Here is a 20,580-nt window from a genome sequence, read left to right as displayed (position 1 = left end):
ACTCATGCAGTTTGAGCTCTGTGCTCCTAACCCTGAAGGCTGCCGATTCGATTCCCAGATCGGCCAGTGGGCTCTCAACCACAAGGTTGCCGGTTCGACTCCCGCAACAGCAACTGGACCTGGAGCTGAGCTGCACCCTCCACAACTAAGATTGAAAGGACAACTTGACTAGGAAAAAGTCCTGGAAGTATACACTGCTCCCCAATAAAGTCCTGTTCCCCTTCTCCAATAAAATCTTTTTTTTTTTTAAAAAAAAGGAAAATTGAGGGAAAAAACAGAAAAAAATAATTGACAAATAAGAGAAAAATGTAATTGATTCACACCCCAAAAAACTTTTTTTCTTTTAAAGAACCAGTAATGCAAATAAATGTCAGTCTAATTGGGGAAAGAAGATGAAAACACAATTCAGAAGACTAAAAATGATAATAGAATGACCATGATGTTTTAAAGTCATGAATATTTTATGTACTACTTCATAATATCTGGATAAAATTTGGAAATATTGATAAAATAGAAAAATTTTTGAAAAATATGTTATCATAATTAAGTTATGTAGAAAATAGAAAGAGACTTAAAAACTATGGGAGCAATTATAAAAGATGTTAAAGAATTACCTCCTCGTATGGTTTTGGGCCTAAATAATTGGAAGTTTCTTTCATGGAAAATATAATTACAATGTTATAAAAATTGCAACATAGAATGGGAAAGATAGAAAATTTCTTAGTTCATGTTACAAAATCAGCATAAACTCTGATATAAAAACTGACAGAACACACACACATACGCACACACACACACACACACACACACACACACTCAGACCAATTTATATTATGGAAAGAAATGTAAAAATGTTAAATAAAATAAGTATTTGCTAGTTAAGTTCTAAAATTGGTTTAAAAAAAATTGTAGTTTATCCCAAATACCTTTTCTAATGCAACACATCAATAATTTAAAGGGAGAAAGCTATATATTCATTTAGATAGATGCTAAAAAAGCGTCTGATAAAAATAAAACCTACTTTTAAGTTTTAATAATAGTAAAGTAGGAACTGAATAAAAGTTCCTTACAATTATAAAGAATAGTTTTATGAAATCCAGGCAGTACACATTAAATGCTGAAATACTAGTGGTTCCATTAAAGTAAGTAGTACAAAAGGCAACCTGCCCTTATTACCATTATTTAACACTTGCAGGAAATTCTAGAAATTAAAATGAGATGTGAAACAAATAAGAAATATACTGTGCAAAGGAGAAGATAAATGTATCATTATTTACAGCTGATAAGATAGTGTATATTTACACCTAATAAAAAAGTTCAATAAAGTAGCCAGATAAAAAAGCAATCACCAAACACCATTAGATTTCCTATATACCAGCAATATCTGGTAATAAGATATGGTGGAAAATACTCCTAATTTACAATAGTGATTTTATGTGTGTATTCACACATATACATGCACAAACATATATAAAACACTCACCTTTAAAGGGAATGTGAAGCTCATATGTCAGGAAAATTACAGAACTTATGATGAATAATATAAAAGTAAGGTTTGTATAAATAGAGAGCTATAGGATAGTCCTGAATGAGGTTGACTAAATGTTGTAAAAATTGTCAGTATTTCCTAAATAGATTTAGGACAATAAACATCTGGAAATTAAGTTCCCAATATATGTTAAGGACACTAAAATGATTATATTCTTTAATCCAGTAATAAATAATTTTGCTTCTAGAGCTTTATCCTAAGAACATAATCATAGATCTTGAAAAGATTTAAATAAAAGCAGATGCATGTATGATAGTGTAATGTACTTTACATAGAAAACATATACATATTTTTTATTTTATTGGGCAATATTGGGGGACAGTGTGTTTCTCCAGGGCCCATCAGCTCCAAGTAGTTGTCCTTCAATCTAGTTGTGGAGGGCGCAGCTCAGTTCCAAGTCCAGTCACCGTTTTCAATATTTAGTTGCAGGGGGCGCAGCCCACCATTCCAGGCAGGAATTGGCAACCTTGTTGTTGAGAGCTCATGCTCTAACTGACTGAGCCATCCGGCCACCCCAGAAAACATATTCTTAAATGAAATGTAACATTATTTATTGAGCACTTGCTGTGTTTTAGATTCTATGTACAAAAATAGAGATACACATGAACAAAATAATAATTGTCCTTTCCCTCACAAGACCCAAAATCAACTGACAGTTATGCAACATGGTAATTAGTCCAATGATAGGGGGAAAATGCTGTTGAAACCCTTAGAAAGTGACTCACCTGGACTTAGGGGTCAGAGAAGGCTTCCTGAGGATGTGATGCCTGTACTGGGTCCCCAAGGCTGAGCAGGCATTAAGGTGTTCATTAAGATTCTATGGTGGGTCCTTTTCTTACTTTGCACAGTCTTCCTAAGCAGTGACTTTCATTTCCATGACTTTAGTCACAATCTATATGTGGATCACTTCCAAATCAATAACTCTGGTTCATACCTTTTTCCAGAGATTCAAACCTGACTATCCTACTATGAGTATCATTACCATATGATACGTGTACTTCAAATTCAACATTTTGTGCTTCCTTCCCATCCCTCCATTGCAATTCTTTCTCCAGCATTCCCAGAAACAGAAAACGGCATTTTCATTCCTCCTATTGCCAAGCCAAACCTGGGACTCTAATTACTCTCTCCATTACCCCTCTACAACCACGCAATCGGTACATGCTACCGGTCTGGCAGCCCAGATATTTCTTGAAATCATCCACTTTCCCCCATTTTCAAGAGTATGTGTTTAGTCTCAGCCACCATCCTCTCTCACTTTGATTACTACACTACCCTCTTTGTCTTCTTGCCTCCAGTGCTGCTCTCAGGGCCAGTTTCAGGGGCAGTTGACCTGTGCAGTTCCCCAGGGTCTTGCACTCAAAAGAGCCCCTCAGTGTTATGCTTTGTTGTCACCACCTTGCAATCCTTAATATTTTTATCTTTGAACTGGTATTTTGTAAATGAAGTCCAGTGGGACAACAGAGCACGTGTGTGAGTAGAGGAGATAAACGCAATACATATCTCTGCCGTTTCCTGCTGTTATGTGGAAGAAGCATCTTTAAGAGTCAGAGAAAGAGCAATCAGAAATGTGGAGAAAATATAAGAGGGAATAGTGTTATAGACAACAAAGGAAAAGAGCATTTCAGGAAGGAGGAAGTGGTCAGCATGGTCAGATGCTGCTGATAAGTGAAGGAAGAGGACTTGAGATTCCACTGGATTTAGTGACAAGGTCATCTGGTGACTTTGGTAAGGGCAAATTCAGTGGAATGGTGAGGACAAAAGGTGAGAATGCAAAAGGCTGACGTGTGAGTAGTTCAGCATATGAAGAGAAGTGTAGATGATTATTTCAAGAAATGTGGCTGTAAAAGAAGAGCAAGGGATAACCTGTTAGTGAGAAGGGAATGTGAAGGCAAGGGATATTTTAATTTTTATGTAAAGAGATACAGGACATCTGTAATTGGGAGAAGTCAGGAAAGGAGAATTTGAAAATAGAGGAGAAAGAAGGGATTATCTTTATATCTAGGTATTTAAAAGGGCAGATTAGCTCCACAAACAAGGGCAGAATCTTTGTTTTGTTCACCATTTTGTGCCTAGAACAGTATATGTATGTTTCCTAAGGCTGGTGTAACAAATTGTACCCGTTTGGTGGTATCACTGTACCATCCGGTACCACAAACTGGGTGCTTAATACAACATAAATTTATTCTTTCACAGTTCTGGAAGTCTAAACTCATTCTTGAAAATGGGGGACAGTGGATGGTTTCAAAAAATATTTGGGCTGCCAGAGCAGTAGCATGTATAGATTGTATGGTTATACCATGTTTCCCTGAAAATAAGATCTAGCCGGACCATCAGCTCTAATGCGTCTTTTGGAGCAAAAATTAATATAAGACCCGGTCTTATTTTACTGTAATATAAGACCAGGTCATATAATATAATATAATATAATATAATATAATATAATATAATATAATATAATATAATATAATATAATGTAATACAATATAATACCGAATCTTATATAAGACCAGGTCTTATATTAATTTTTGCTCTAAAAGATACATTAGAGCCAATGGTCCAACTAGGTCTTATTTTCGGGGAAACACGGGAGATAAGGGAGAGAGGAGTTAAAAATGAGTCCATGGTCTGGTTTGGCAATAGGAGGAATTAAATGCCATTTTCTGTTACTAGGAATGCTGGAGAAAGAACTGGAATGGATGGATGGGAAGGAAGCAAAAAAATGTTGAATTTGAGGTGCATGGATCACATGTCAGGGTAATGTTCCCTCTGAAAGCTTCCTTGCCTCTTCCTAGCTTCTCGTGGTCTGTGGGCAATCTTCGGCTTTTTTTGGCTTGCGACTGTGTAACTCTAATCTCTGCCTTCATTGCCACATAACATTCTCTCTGTATTTCTGTCTTAACGTGGCCATATTCTATGTGGCCATATTCTATATGGACACCGGTCATATAGGATTAAGGGCTCACCCTACTCTGGTATGAGCTCATCTTAACTAATTATATCTGCAAGGACCCTATTTCCAAATGAGGTCCCATTCTGAGGTGCTGGAAGTTAGGGCTTCAATGTATCTTTTCTTGCAGGACAGAATTATATTCATAACAAACACAGGAAACCTTGATTCAATATTTGTTGAATGAGTGAATGTGATTTGGAGAACTGGGGTAGGAATTTGCCTTAGACCAGAGGAGGGAAACCAGTCCATTATAGTGAGAAGGAAGGAAAAATAGTGGATATAGATACTAGCTGGTATAATGAAATTGTGTCATCTGAAGTCTTCAAAATTTTCCATAAAGAGAGAGGTGAAAAGAGGTAGGGGAGGGAAGAGTTAAGGTATGGAAGTCTGAAATGGGAAAGAAAACTGACAAGGGAAATGAAGACTGCCTTGTAGCACTGAGGGCCTGGTTCAGATTAGAGACCATGAATATATCGTGGCATAAATCTGCCCTGCTGTGTGATTTCTGCAGCAAGGCAAATGGTTGGATACATTTGCCACAGTTGGGGTTTTGCCAGATAGTAGCCAAGGAAAGACAAGGTGAGGAAGATGGGAACATTGGCATGAGAGGGTCACTGACATGTCTTGGAATTAGGCTAGATAGCAAGAGAAGTTAAAGACAAGTGGGACTTGATACATAACACAGATGTTCTTAACTACTTGTGCTATGGACTACTTGGCCTCTGGTGAAGCCTATGGATCCCTTCTCAAAAAATATTTTAAATGTATAAACCAAAATATATAGTATTACATATAAAACCCCATACATTAAAATATAGTCATCAATATTTAAGCAAACCAAATGTATGCTACAGTAATGTATGTGTGCTGTAGTTTGAATGTTTGTGTCCCTCCAGAATTCACGTTTTGAAATTCTAACACCAATGTGATGGTATTAGGAGGTTGAGTCTTTGGTTGGTGATTAGGTCGTGAGGGTGGAGCCACCATGAATGGAATTAGTGCTCTGATAAGAGACGCCACATCTTCCTCACCCCCTTCCACTGTGTGAGGAAGATATGAAAAATCTTCGACTCAGAAGAGCCCTCACCTGAAAATGCTGCACCCCGATCTTGGACTTTCCAGCCTCCAGAACTGTGAGAAATAAATTTCTGTTTCTTATAAGTTACCTAGTTTGTGGTATTTTGTTATAGCAGCCTGAATGGACTAAGATAATGTGCTCCTTTGCATTAAACAAGATCTAGTGGCAGGCTTAAAAAGGACCATAATTTCTAAGTAGAAATAAGCTTAAATGAAACTTTTTGAGTATTTGTAATGTGATATGAACAGTAATACAGCTGTGTTTTCTATTGGTAGCAAAGACATAGATACTTCTAATCATTCTGTGGTGTATCGCCTACATTACTGAAGGAAACGCTAAATTTCAGTTAGTGCTTAGTGAAAATAAAAATACAGATTTTTCCCTATCCAAGTTCACAGACCCCTTGAATTCTATCCATGGATCTTTGGAGGTCAGTGGATCCCAGGTAAGAATGTTATGTGTGGAGGGAAAAAGTAGAAGTCAAAGAACTAAGAAGCCAGATCTTTTGGGCATTGATGTGTGGACATTGGAGACAGATGACATAGGACAGAAAACCTGGTCCCAAACTCTTCAGAATTAATAAGGGGGAGTAACTAGAAATTTGGAAAAATAATAGCCTTACAGCAGGACAAAGCGTGGCAAGCCAGGTGGGATAAGCATGAAAAATAAATCAGGGGGTTGTACATAAAGATGGAAGAATACTTGTCAAAATTGTCAAGAAGTGGCAGTATGGAGCAAGGAAGATATTCACTGTAACTTCCAGACCTGAGGAAGGTAGCTTAAGAAGGCTGCAAAGGGAAGCAGTGCCTTCAGGGGAGGACCAGATTTTAATCAGGGCAAGGAGGTGGGAGTAATGCACAAAAATATGGAACTATGGTAGAGGATGTGTGGTAGTTTCTTATTCCTGTAGACTGGGCAGTGGAAAAGTCTGGGAGAGAGGGCACCTGTTGGAGGTATTATGGACTAGAATGGCTGCGAATGGATGTGTGAACATCGATTACCAAACGCATTTAATTCTTGGATGGTAATATAAACCCACTCTCCAGATATAACCCATTACCATTTGGAATATTTATTGCTATAAAATTTGTCATCATAAAATTCAAAGCAATCAAAATTTCCATGTTTAGGGAATTGGTTAAATAATTATTGAATACCCATAAAAATGAAATGTTCTCGGTCTTGCCAATGAGAACAATGAGCAGAATAATGTTTAATGACACTGAAAATTTTCACTATAGAATATTAAATGAAATAAACCAGGACAAACCATATACAATAATTCAAATTTTATTGAAATATATATCTGCATAGAATATATAATTTTTTTAAACAGTGGTTATGTCTAAATGGTACAATTAGGAGTTACTCTAATTTTATTCATAATATCTTATATTTTTATAAAATACTTTGTCATTCTTTTAAGAGGTAAAAAATAAAAATATAGCCTTTAGGAAGTATCTAAACACCCCTGAAACCTATGACTAAAATTGAAAATACGTATTTTACTTACTCTGGAAGTTTGTGTTCTACATATTCTTTATTCAAGTTAAAAAATAATAAATAATTTAAATTCCAATTAAGTGGCAAATAGAAAATTGCACAGGAGACAGTTTCTTATATTTGGATTTCACTGGATATAAGTTTAATCGATTATATTTTAATTCTATATTATGAATGTTTCAAAGATATTTGAAGTTTTATTACATGAATTATCTATTAGCCATAAATCTAGAATAAACAATAACACAGATTGAGCTTATTGTATTTCCTGAGATTTGCTGTTTAGTAGGATAGACAATACTATGGGCAGCACTGATATCACTAGTATCACTAGTTGATAGAAGTGTTTAAAGTGTATGTAACAAACTCACCTTTCTTAGACGCCACTGAAGCTGAAGTAATAAATCCCATGTTATTTTATTCGTGTCAATAATTAGCTTTGTAGAGTTTTGTTTGACTTATCCGTGGAATTCTTTTTGGGAAGATTGATTAGACGTCTTGCAGATGTGTGACATTTTTGAAAAGAATGGAGAGGGCCAATATCTTAAGATAAATATATCATCTTAATTGGGAAAAATTATTTAAAGCATTATTTCTTGTGGGAAGTGTATCTTTAAGTAGCAATATGTTGTTGACATGACCCCCAGACATCCAATTAGCCACTTATACTCCGGTTGCCTTTTTTAAATTTTAGCAGCCATTGATGATGATTGCTTACATTAAGTCATTAGATATTGCAATATGGTGAGATTCTAATTATGTCAATCTTTTTCAGTTCTTAACTGGGATGCATCAACAAAGAAACTTTCTCACCTTCTATTTTTCTGTTACTACAGTTGCTGTTGGAAAGTCCCTTTATTTGCCAGTTCTGAAATCAGTAAGTCGGTTCACTAGCATCCTCTAACAGCATCAAAATCAGTGTGTTTTTTTTTAAGGTACCATTATGAACTCATAGATTTGAACATATTCTGTGTATTTTAATCTGTTGTAGTTATTATCCTTAATAGTCAAAATCCCACCTTTGGGAAGTAGGAGTTGCGGCAAGTTGGCTTCTGAATTGTTTTTAAAAAAACCCTCGCAGTCTTTGATAGCTTTCTTGCTCTGTGCTATACAGCAAGATGCACCAGGCTCATCTTGCACATTTCTTGCCTCAGATAAGTACTCAGTCATTTCTCCAATGAGCCTGGTTTCCTTTTAATGGTAAATGGTAGAGACCACAATCTGGGCCCTAGGAGTAGGATTCACAGGTTCTGATGTGTATAAATCATACTTCAAGTTTGTTTTCTTTTACAGTGGTTCCCATTTTACTCAGAACAAAATCCTTTCAATGGCCCATAAGGCTCTACATGATCTGTATGCTGTCTCTTCTTTCCTTACCTGTCTTTGGGGCACTACCATGGAATACCCTTTGCCCAGATAGGTGCATAGCTCAATCCCTCGCCCTCTGTTAAGTCTTTGCTTATCTCACCTTCTCATGGAAACCTATTTTGTCAACGCCAGTTAAAATCACACTACTAACCTCCCCAAATTCACGCCCAAAGTCCTGTGTTCTACTTATTTTCCTATCACTTCTCATTTTTTTCATGTACTTGACAATTTATCTATTCTATAAGTAGTATTCTTCCCCTCCTCCTAAAACATAAGCTCCACAAGGACAGGGATATTGGTAGTTTGGTTCACTGCCGTATCTTCACTGCTTAGAACTACCTGCACATGGTAGCTACTCAGGTCCTATTTGTTCAGTGAACAAATGAATGAAAGCTTAGGATGTTTCTGAATTATCACACACCAAACCTATCAGTGTGGCTCAATCTCCAGAGGAAAAGACTGAATTTAAAGCAAACATCAAAAAATTCATCAAGAAATTGAGCTGTATCTAGATATGTGGAGAAAAGTCCGTGAACTAAAGCTACCCTGACATTTCTGGGCATGCGGTCAGACTCTGAGCAATGTCTGCATTTATTTTTGAAAAAGAAACATAAGCTGAGGGTCTCCATCAGTGATGAAAATGAAAACTGAGAATTGAGATGTACCTCAGATTACACCTTACTATTGCTCCCGAGTTTAGTGTGCTTAATGCCCACGTTCTCACTAATGTAGTTAACCATTAGCAAGTCCCCAAACTTACTTTTGTATAAAAATAGTTGAAGTTATTTGGCTTGTTTTCATTACTGCTAAAATCCATATTTTTAATAACTGCAGGCCATATCATCAATAAATTCATGTGACAAATATGGATTCCGGGCTATTGACACAGCAGTTATGCCTAATCTGAGATTCTGATTTGTATAGGATCATGAGGCTGAGCCTTCTAGGTTTTTAGGATGAATTGCAGGGTGAGAGCCTGCTAGGAAGAGACCAGAGATGGGGCAGATGATAGGAACGTACTAAATCCAAGCCTGATTCCAAGGACCAGGTCTCAGTGCCATGGAAAAATGTCTATGAAAACAGGCTGAAGGGCCTGTTTTCTGAAGGGCTTTGTGAGACAGGAGGTACAGGCAGTACTGTACAGATTTCTACTTTATGAGGCAAAGCACCAGATGCAAGATATGAGACTACAACATCCTCCAGGACTATGATAACGTCAGCACTAAAGCAGACTTCGATGTTCTGTGGGAGGCACTAGATGTGTAGAGATACCCAAAGAAGGGGCCACAGGAATAAGCAGAGTATCAAGAGGGATTTTGGGAGAAGACCTATTTGTGAACACATGTTAAATGCTCTAACCGGGATTCCAGAACCCCTTGAAAGCATTATGTAGGGACTAGAAGCCCTGTGTCAACAGACGGGTAGTGAGCCAGTACAATTTAATGTGATCTTACAGATTCCCACACACTGAATTCTGAGGAAATTTAAATTTTTATTGGGAAAAAATTGGGGTACCACATTATCAGTGGATTGAGCACTGGATTGAGAGAGGGGTAGAAGATGTTGGTTGTCATTTTGGTATTAACTAGCGGGGTTACCTTGGGCAAGTCAAGAACCTAAATTTAGACTAGAATGGTCTTTGAAGGTTAGGGAGAGCCTCCTTCCTCCAACTCACACCGACGGGAGACTGATGTGGAGGCAGTGGATTTCATTATTGGGAAGTTCATTTTTATGTTGAGTTGCAGTTTGCCTCTTTTTATTAGCTTGGTGCAAAAGTAATTGTGGTTTTCGCAATTGTTTTTAACCTTTTAAGCCACAATTACTTTTGCACCAACCTAATATTTCATTGATCACCGTTGCTTTCTAGAGAAACATTTAAGTTAATTACTCCTCTGGGGAAGGTATTTAGTAGGGTAAGAACACCATCTCTTGACTTAGACTGCCAGATTTAAAATTCCAATTCCCCTGCTTTCCTACGTGACCCTTATTAGGTTACTTTTCTAAGTTTCAGTTCACTCATCTATAAAATAGGCATAATTGTACCTACCACATGGGATTACTCATATTACTATTTTCCCACATGATATATATTCAAATACCTAAAAGTAGTCATCATGCCTTCCCTTGATTTTCATTTCTTCAGGTTAAAAATATCTAAGTCCTTAAAATATTGTCCAGAATAAACTTTCCAGATCCTTTGTCTTCTTCCTGAAGATACTGCCTAATTTGTCACTGTTCTTCTTAAATGTCCCACCCAAATTAAAAAACAGTATTTTAAAGTGCAAAGTACATAGGATGATAAAATCATGCTTTCCTGTGATCTAGACCTTTCCAATGATCTAGTCTATAATTTAAATCTCTCAAAATCTTAAGTTTATTCACATATAACATGTATAAATACTAAATAATGCCTACTTTATTACCTTCTAGGGTTACTATAGGAGAAACCAAGATGATGTACATCAAAGTACTGGGGAAAATAAATGAGTCAGTCATCATTTTATACTTGTTTTTTACATCAAATAGGGAAAAAAGTCATAAGTATGACCTATCAGTTACAAAATGTTACTTAACTTATTGTAATCTTAATATTCATATAGAATATTTTGCCCTGAAATATTTAGTAAATCATTTTGTTACATGAATTATGAAACAACTATTTTCATGTTAAAGTTTTTCCTGTGAAGCACAAAACTTCAGACAATGTTCACTTCTAAGATAGTCAGATCCAATTTCAATGTATAAAACCAGAGATTACATTACATGGGCTCTTCTCAGTTATTTGTAATTCTCTAGCCATGTATAAACTCCCCAAATTATAGCAGTGGCCATTTATCCTGTCACACTGGGGTTAAGCCTTCAATATCTTTTGGAGAATTCAATCACACCATCATTGCCCATCCTAAATATACATATTGAATTTCATTTAATTACTTTTTTTTTTTAATGGGAGCCATTACATTTTCCTAGGCATAGAGTTTAAGAGGTGAAAGGTGTTTCTGCTTGCAAAGAATTCACACTCCAGGGCAAGATATAAAGAAACCATAATTAGAATACAATATGCTATATGGGTCATTTTGTAGTGTAACTAGAGAGGACCTTACTTTACCTCGTTTTCACCAGCATCTTTCCATGGTGTATCTGGTATTTGTCATTACCTGGGTCAGTTTTCCAGCATTTTTTTTTTTTTTTTCTCCCATCAGCCTGGATCTCAAGGTCAATAATTTTTTTACCTACATCCTCAATTTTCTTGGCCCATCATTGCTCTGCTCCACCTTGTTAGTTTATCCCTAATTTTGGGTTAATATGCTGATTTGCTTTCTGCTTCCAGGCAGAAAAGCCCCATAGGAAAATAGTGAGTTATGCTGATTAACTACAAAAATCGGTAGTTTTTAGAATCAGCAGGGAGTTTAGCACTGCAAGGCCAACCTGTAACTTGCTTCTAAGTCCAGTGTCTGATGAAAACCCTTCACACTTCCTAAATTCCTCACCTTTCTCCTGAAAACCATTTTGCCTGATATTTTATTATAAAGTTGTCCTCAGATATGAACATGCCCTGCATTAAATCGAAGGAAATCTCTAGCCCAGTCACCCAAGTAATTATTTGCTTAGTTTTCACCTTTGCTTTTCATTCCAGAACTCCTTGATTTTCTATTTGGTTTGTTTCAGATATGGTAGTTAGACTTGACAATAGATTTCTGCTTCCCAATTTTTGTTCCTTGGCACAAAACTATCTCCAGGATTTAAAGTAAACCTGGAGTGTCCTACTCCAGGACTTGTCTTGGACTTCTATTTATATTCACTCCCTTGGTGATATCATTTAATCTTAGGGCTTTAAATACTCCTATACCATCCACATGCTCATGACTCCCAATTTTGTTTCTCCAGATCTGTTATCTAACTCAAAGTCTTACATAGGATTTTGCCATCTGAGACTTAGTATATTCAAAATCAAGCCTCTATAAGGACACTTTTGGGAGAGTTGGACATAGTCATTATCTCAATTGTGGTAAGTTTCACGGGTACAAGTCATCGAACTGTACACCAAGGGTACAATTTATTGTACATGAATTATTCAAATTAGGAGGCAAGGGCATGTCAAGTTTCCTGACCTCAGTAGTGATGCACTCTACTTACTTTCTTCAAACTCCTAAAATGTTTTTTCCATTAATATTCTTTTAAAAAGGACTACCAGGTTTCCCTGAAAATAAGACCTAGCTGGACAATCAGCTATAATGAATCTTTTGGAGCAAGAATATAAGACCAGGGGCCGGCCCAGTGACTCAGGCAGTAAGAGCTCCATGCTCCTAACTCCGAAGGCTGCCGGTTTGATTCCCACATGGGCCAGTGGGCTCTCAACCACAAGGTTGCCAGTTCAATTCCTTGAGTCCTGCAAGGGATGGTGGGCAGCGCCCCCTGCAATTGATTGAACATGGCATCTTGAGTTGAGCTGCCTCCTGGATGGGTCAGTTAGTTGGAGTGTCCTCAACCACAAGGTTCCTGGTTCGACTCCTGCAAAGGATGGTGGGCTGTGCCCCCTGCAACTAGAAACCACAACTGGACCTGGAGCTGAGCTGCGCCCTACACAACTAAGACTGAAAGGACAACTTGGAAAAAAGTCCTGGAAGTACACTGTCCCCCAATAAAGTCCTGTTCCCCTGCCCCAATGAAAAAAAAAAGGCCATTCTTTTAAAAAAAGAATGTAAGACCCAGTCTCATATTACAGTAAAATAAGACTGGGTCTTATTTTTGCTACAAAAGCTGCCATCACAGCTGATTGTACGGCTAGGTCTTACTTCAGGGAAACATGGTAGAACTGAGTAAGCTTAAGATAAAGCTCCCAAATAGGCTGAATTATTCTGTACTCATTTTGGAATTTTGAGATGAAATCCGTATTTCCTGTTATAATTCAGTCACATAGCATGCTGGGACCTCAGTAGTGAACAGTAAAAGGACAGGACTTGGGAAAATGAGACCACGGAGTCTGGTTTTATTAGAAAGGTACCCGCTCCTCCATCCCAAGATGGTCCATAAAATTCCACATAGCATACTTGTTTTAATGTGATCACTGTACCTACCCAAGTATATAGAATCAGTGAGATAGAGAAGGCCATAGAGTGACAATATTCAGTGAGGCAACTGTAGTACTACTATGCTTTAAGTACAATTTGAATCTGGAACCAAACTTTTAGGAAAGATGGGAAGGAGGGTCCCACTCCCAGAGAGTGATTGACAAACATAAAGAGTATCTTAGTAGCCTGGGGTCTAAATAAAGGCTCTAAATTTTAACTGGAGAACTAGTGAAAAAGCCATGAAAACAGCCAAAAGTTTTCACAGGCTGGGCAAACAGCAAAGATTATAAAGCACTAATCAGTTCATAGGGCACTTGATTGGGAAGCGAAGTGCAGTATGATATTGGATTTCTGGCAACAGAACTAATTTTAGAAAGTACCAAATGGCAGGCTTGAGCCAAGTGAACTTTAAGATAACCTGGAAGCACTGTGTAAAGCAGAGAAAAGAATTCCAATTGGCTAGTCACTAAAGCCAGACATATCTAGATTGCTTTCAACCTCAAAATCCACTCCTAGCCAAGCCCCACCAGTGTCCCATTCTTTTGGGTCTCTAAGGTTTTTGAGTCTCCATTGAGTTCTCTATTAAGTAACAAACACATTCTAGAGGTTAAATCCCTAACCCAGCTAACAACTTAAGTCCCTGGTTTTAGTAGTTGCCTGTTTTATTACTCAATAAATCAGCGTTCGTGTCAGAAAGCTGGAAGTCTCAACAGCAAGACCTCTGCTGTGTGAAATGAAAAATCCATCCAGGTGTGTATTTCAAGGTACAAATCAACTAGTAATTTAAAGTTGACATCCATTGAACTTTCAAGTTTAATTCCACTAAAATTGTACCTTTTTGTACCTGACTCATTTCTCATTCAGGTGTGGACCCTGCAGTCAATAGGGCTAAATGACTGCATCTTCTACTGAAATCATGTCTTAGGAAATTCAAATAACTTTTGCAGCTCTAACTCCCTTGCTCAAAAACATTAGTAAGTGTACTTTTCTAACATTTCAGACTTAACATCCAGTCACCCTCATGTTCTGGAGCATACCACCTTTGGTGTTTCTTATGCTAAAGCATCCCCACATTGGAGTTGGTTTTGACGTAAGTTCACTTGTTCAATCTTTAGAGGTTTTAATTATTCCTCTCACATAGTACTTTTGTATCTCTATAGCTTGCTTTTGACTTTTCTTGGCATCTTCTACCACTGACACAGAAGATTTGGGAAGTATTTTACATCTGACCTGCTTGACAGAACCTAGTACAGAGAGATAAAATAAATGCACATTACCAATTTGATTTGGATTATATCAAGTAAGGAAATATGAGAGTACAAGGACGATTGGGCAGGAAAGGAACAAAAATAGAACTGCAGGAAAAGGTCAGAGGGTTCATTTTGTCAATTTCACAACTTTGCCTTGTGAAGTTATGTTTGCCAGCTCTGACAAAGGGTAGACACTTTTGCCTGGAAGTTTTGTGCAGGACCTCAATGAGTCTTTTTTACATTGTTCACTTAACATTTACTATACAACCAAGTACCAGGTACAGGTACCTAGGCATTTAAGTCAGTGAATAAAACAGATCTTACAAGGCATGTTATGAAGTTCCAAATAAATAAGTACAAAGATCAAGGGTGCAGACTGCAATATCAAACAATCCGCACATAATAAAGAAATGCAACTGAGATGACCAACACAATGCTACTTGAAGTGGTTTGATTTTATAGCTTCAAGAGGAAATGTAGGGGCTGTAATAGCCAATATTGTCAATTGCTAAGATATACACTATCTCACTGAATCCTTACCTGAAGGTGCATTTTACCTGTCTTAGGTCCCAGTTTTTCTCATGTGTAATGCATTATGTTAATCCATCTTTTTCACTGCAACAAGCCTCAAGGCCCCCTAATTTCCCACAAAGCACCTGCCTAGGTTCACTTTCCTAGAAATGTACTTAACCATATGGCCACTGTGGACTTCCTTTACCTAAATAATGTGCAGATACCCCAAATACTAAGCCCTTTAATCTTTATGACATCAATACTTTGTTATTTTAATATGAGTGCGAGAAACATTTCCAGGGACCCATTTTTCATTTTGTACATTGTCTTACTACTCGGGGCAAATACATTGTGTGTCTGGCCACTCAGGTACAGGCTCATCATATCATGAACCTCTTCTGAGCTGCATGGGTCCAAACTAAAATCCTTTTCACCAAGGCAGGAAAGGAAAACTAAGAAAATGACGGCTCACAAGAGGGAAAAAAATTGGTATTTGACTTTGACATTTAAATATAGGCTTGGGAGCAATTTATTCATGCAGCTATTTAGGGAAAATGATCAGGAATGGGCCCTAATCATCTCCATTAGATCAGATGTTATTACTGTTTATACTAAATCCATTCTGTGCAGTGTTTGACTAGTTCTAAATCAGAATTTCAGTGACATTCTTTGTGACCCTTAATGCTATACTGCTCTCTACATTTTTAGTATCATTCTCCGTTTTTTACCTTAAATATACTTCGAAATCATAATTACATTAGAACTAAATATTCTATGATTTAGTTAATAATCAGAGCAATCATTTTGATGCCTGGTATCTTCCCTCCCCAATAGGACCTGTCTCCACTTTGCTTTCATCTCCATTAAATGGCTGGCATAAACTTTCACTCAGCTTTATAATTATGCATTTTAAATTCAAACAAGTGACTAAAGATAAGACATTCATTCAGAGTAATTTAATTACAAGGCCAGTTAATGGAAATTTCTATTACAAATACTTCATTTGCTATGTAATCCTAGAAATAGATCTAAAAAGTAATCTACTGGTTAATAGGTCGTGACTCTCTAGGGCAGTGACACGATTAAAAAGAAACCATAGGCTTGAATCCTATGGACACATTAATCTAGATTTGATGTTGGTTCAGAATCTATTTGAAAAATTAAGAATAAATATAATCCATCTTGATCTGTATGTTTTCTTTCCATGTCCATAAAATGAAGAGCTTTTCCTGACCACCAGTTTTCCATACAACAGACAAGTAAATCTTGTAGCACTAGCCCTAGAAAAGGAAAAACATTTGATTCACAAAATTGTAAACATTAGAACTTATTTAAAATTTATTTTCATAAATACTATTGTCCTTATAACAGTCTATCTCAGAAGCCAGATCCGTATTAAGTTTTTTCAACAGAAATTCAGGTTCGGGATAGGATCATCATAGATAAGACCAAGGACACAATATTGACTGTAAGCAAAATACCTCCACTCACAGAAATGGTTACGGCTTGGGAACGTCACAGACACTGGCCTCTTTCAATGGGGAGACAGCGACCCCTCACTGTTGGCAGATTAAAAACAAAACACAAAAATACTATATTGTGTGGCAGCTTTTCCTCTACAAGATATATGCCTTAATCAAGTCGTTATAAAATTCAGGCAACAAAAATTTATTTCATTTTGAATATCGGTCTTATCTCAGAAGCCGAATCCGTATATGCTTTTCTTCAGGTAATCAGCTTCGGGATATGTTTCATCATTGATCAGACCATAAACCAAAGCAACATTAAAAGGCAAGTTCCTGTATTAGAAATACTACAATAGATCTTGTGAAACACAACTTACTTCAAAGCGAAGCTGCTAATCAGTGACATCCATAGCTTCATTAGTATTCATCATCCCCAAGGATGCTGTTCAAGGGCAAAAAAAATGTTCATTTAATCTACATATGGACTAAACATCCACTGAACCAAACACTCGTTCAACACATACTTAGTAAGATCGTCAGGTTTTAATCAAGTAGAGCCCAGCAAATATTTTCCCATGTTTTGGAATTTTCCTTTGCATCTAATAAAAAAAGCAAATTTCAAATGATGCACCATCTTTTATTCCTGTAAATCAACAGGTTTATTTCTTCAGTTTAAAAACTAAGCTCAACAGCACTTACCTTAGCATCTTCACGTAACAGCTCCGTTACACCGACAGCCATTGTTCCTGGGGGAAATCAATATATATTTAAAACTAAGCATTCTCATAGAGAATGTCACAGTTCCAGGTTTTCGGTACTAAAAAACCCTCTCCTTCACAAATCCGATTTGCACACAGCGCCACCTGGGCACAATACAGTTCAGTCTCCGACAAAATCAGGGCGGCTCATTTTGAAATAACCGTTTGATATGGCGACAGGAGAAAGACTCTCGCCTTAATAAGGGCCTCTTGCTCTTAACGTAAAACTCCTCGTCCCAAGTGTTGGGAATGTGGTTTTCCTGCCACCACTGGGGCTCAGCCACGGCTGCCGGGATTCAGTAACCAGGCCGAGCGCAGCGCCGGTGGCCATGAGCCGCCGCAGCAGCAGCAGCCTCCTCACGCGTAAGCTCGAAGCCTGCCGCCACCAAGACTCAGGACACGTGGCGGCCCGCCTGCGTGTTTTCCACACGCGAGTTCTCAATACACAACACTCTCCTAAGCTAAAATCTCTCCACCTCTTCACAGTACGGCAGCCCCAAATTAAGCCAGGGACCCCCATGTTCACTCGCATTCTCGCCCGCGACGCCTACTTACCGACCACACATAATCGATCCCCAAGTTCCGACGCAAAAGAACGCACCGCGCGCCCAGCAGTTCCTTATGTAGCCTCTCTTGAGTCAGCCCGGGACCGCCCCTCCTTCTCCCATCTATTGGACGCGAGAGAAGACGGGGGCGTGGCCGTTTCCACGGAAGAGGGCGAGAGCGCGCACGGCGACTCTTTTCTTTCGGGGGCTCGGTCCGGGGCGTGGTGCGCGCGCCGCCTGTCGCCGCGCGCCCTCCCAGTCTGTAGCGCGCGCCCATTGGCGCGCTGCTTCCAGTCCCTTCGGAGTCTGGCTCTACGTGGCGCGGGAATGGCGCCAGAATTCAAACGAACAGGAGCAGTTGGAGGCAAGGCTACTGCCTGCCGCGAGCCAAGTCGGTCCTGGAGGGATTGGGCGGCCCGGGACCGAGCGTGGACTTGAGTTTTGCAGCGCAGGGCGGCCTGAGCTTATGGCCCACTCGAGAAGTCGGGCTGGCTGGTTGGCTGGCGTCTGGAGGGAGTTGACGCCCAGCGGCCGCCGCACACGCGGAAAGAGAAATTGGCGAGCAGCAATGCTCGGGTGAAGAAAGTATGTGAAAACGCCGCGTTTCTCCGCGGGTGCTCAGCGAAAATACAGCGCCTCGGGAGAGACGGTTCTCCACGCGGCACGGGGTCCCCACCCCTACGCTTCCTTGTGCCAGGCGCTTCTATTACATTCTGTGTTCAGCACATAGAATTCTCCCTGAGACAGCAAACCCTGGGGGGTAAATACTCCATTTGGCAGAGGAGAAAACAGGCCTTGAAGCAGCTAAGTAGTTTACCTAAATTCACACAACTGAAAAGCTTTGGTATTTTTAATTCCCTTGTACTAAGTTCGTTATAATGAATGAAGAAGATTCAGTTGAGAACTACTGCAGAATATCCAAACGACACAAAAAATTCAGTAGCAACTGGTGTATTAGCATGTGTGAGTAAATATATGTATATGCACACACAAGCATACATGACATTTGAACATTTCAGCACTTGCAAATGCAAGTCTTCATAGCCCTTATTACTAATTATTATTTACGTGTTTGTTTATTGCCTTTGTGTAAGGAACACATGGTTTTGTGCAACTCTATTTTTCTAATTAGAACAGTGCCCAGCAAAAAGTAGGTTGAATGAATGAATGAATGAATGAATAATATAAGGTCGCTTTTTAGAAAATTCAAATGAAGACCAAATTCCAGAATAAAATATAGTGAAAAGCAAATTTCTGTAACAGGAACCAAAGTGACGAGGAATTTACTTGGCTAGGCATTATGTATGATTTTAGATATTGTTTTGTAATGTACCCAATGTAAATTTGTATATTGCTCATAGCAAATAAAGCAATACAAATGGATATAAAAAGCAAAGTAAAAATTCCTTTCCATATCACTGGGAATCCTCTCCCTATTAACAGTAACCACTATTAACAGTTTTTGAAACTCTCTATGCATATACAGATGCTCTTTGGCTCATGATGGTGGGTGTGGGGACAGAGCCCCAGAAAGTAGTTTACAGGTTCTCGGCCTCACGTGTTAGGGTGCTGGCTCGGGTGGTGGATGGCCGTCGGCTGTGGCTGATTGGCTGTAGGCTGTGGCCGGTTAGCCGATTGGCCGCTGGTATAACTGCTGCGGCTACGAAGGAGAGCCGAGGATTGCCGAAGAGCCGAGCAGAGACGAAGAGAGCGGAGGAAAAGAGTCGAGGAGAGTGGAGGAGAGTTGGTTGCTCAGTTGGCGGAAAGGCAGACGGCAGGTCGCACGTCCGGTGGGCCCAGCCTCCAGTGCGACCATAGTGGTATGACTCCCCTACCTATGGCTCCGTGGGTGTTCCTTTTTGGCCTCACCATATCCCGTGTTCTTGTGTGGGGAGCGGGAGCAGAGACCCCATAGGCCGCTCCGCATGACAAATGGCGCAGCGAGCAGGGTCTCCTGCACGACAGTGGGCTTACTTCCCAATAAACCCATTGTAAGTTAAAAATATCTTACATAGGAAATGCATTTAATACATCTAACCTACCAAACATCATAGGTTAGCCTAGCCTATGTTAAATGTGCTCTGTACACTTACATTATCCTACAGTCGAGCAAGATCATCCCACACAATGAATACAGTGTAAAGATTGTTTACCCTCCTGATCAGGGGCCTGACTGGGAGCTGTGGCTTGCTGCTGCTGGCTAGCATCAGGAGAGACTCATACCTCATATGCTAGCCCAGCAAAAGATCAAAATTCAAAATTTAAAGTATAGTTTCTATTGGATGCATATTGCTTCGCACCATTGTAAAGTCAAAACATTGTTAAGTCAAGCCATCGTAAGCTGGGAACTCTGTACAAATATATGTTCATATTTTTGGATATACAAATAGGATCTACATACTTTTGTGCAACTTGCTTTGTCCCCTCATAAATGTCATAGACATCTTTCTATATCAGTGCATATATATGACCTTATTCTTGTTTATAGCTTGCATAGCATTCAATTGGATGTATCATAATTTATT

The 20,580-nt window shown here is 38.7% G+C and overlaps 1 long non-coding RNA gene and 2 other non-coding genes across 3 annotated transcripts; all 3 read right to left on the bottom strand.

Annotated features, from left to right (window-relative positions):
- Positions 1 to 16,227: 16,227 nt before the first annotated feature.
- LOC109453535 (uncharacterized) lies at positions 16,228 to 18,159 on the bottom strand. Its single transcript, XR_002138309.3, has 5 exons — positions 18,066 to 18,159; positions 17,452 to 17,498; positions 17,130 to 17,194; positions 16,778 to 16,845; positions 16,228 to 16,566 (listed from the first exon to the last, which is right to left on the bottom strand). It is a non-coding gene; the product is annotated as an uncharacterized LOC109453535 (long non-coding RNA).
- LOC141571968 (small nucleolar RNA SNORD50) lies at positions 16,661 to 16,731 on the bottom strand. Its single transcript, XR_012497002.1, has one exon. It is a non-coding gene; the product is annotated as a small nucleolar RNA SNORD50 (small nucleolar RNA).
- Positions 16,980 to 17,049, bottom strand: LOC141571969 (small nucleolar RNA SNORD50). Its single transcript, XR_012497003.1, has one exon. It is a non-coding gene; the product is annotated as a small nucleolar RNA SNORD50 (small nucleolar RNA).
- Positions 18,160 to 20,580: the final 2,421 nt, after the last annotated feature.

Source organism: Rhinolophus sinicus, chromosome 2 (assembly GCF_057876585.1).
Source record: "Rhinolophus sinicus isolate RSI-liver-muscle chromosome 2, RSI-T2T, whole genome shotgun sequence".
Lineage (NCBI taxonomy): Eukaryota > Metazoa > Chordata > Mammalia > Chiroptera > Rhinolophidae > Rhinolophus > Rhinolophus sinicus.
Note: the sequence above shows the minus strand (reverse complement) of the source record. Positions and strands in the feature narration are given on the sequence as shown.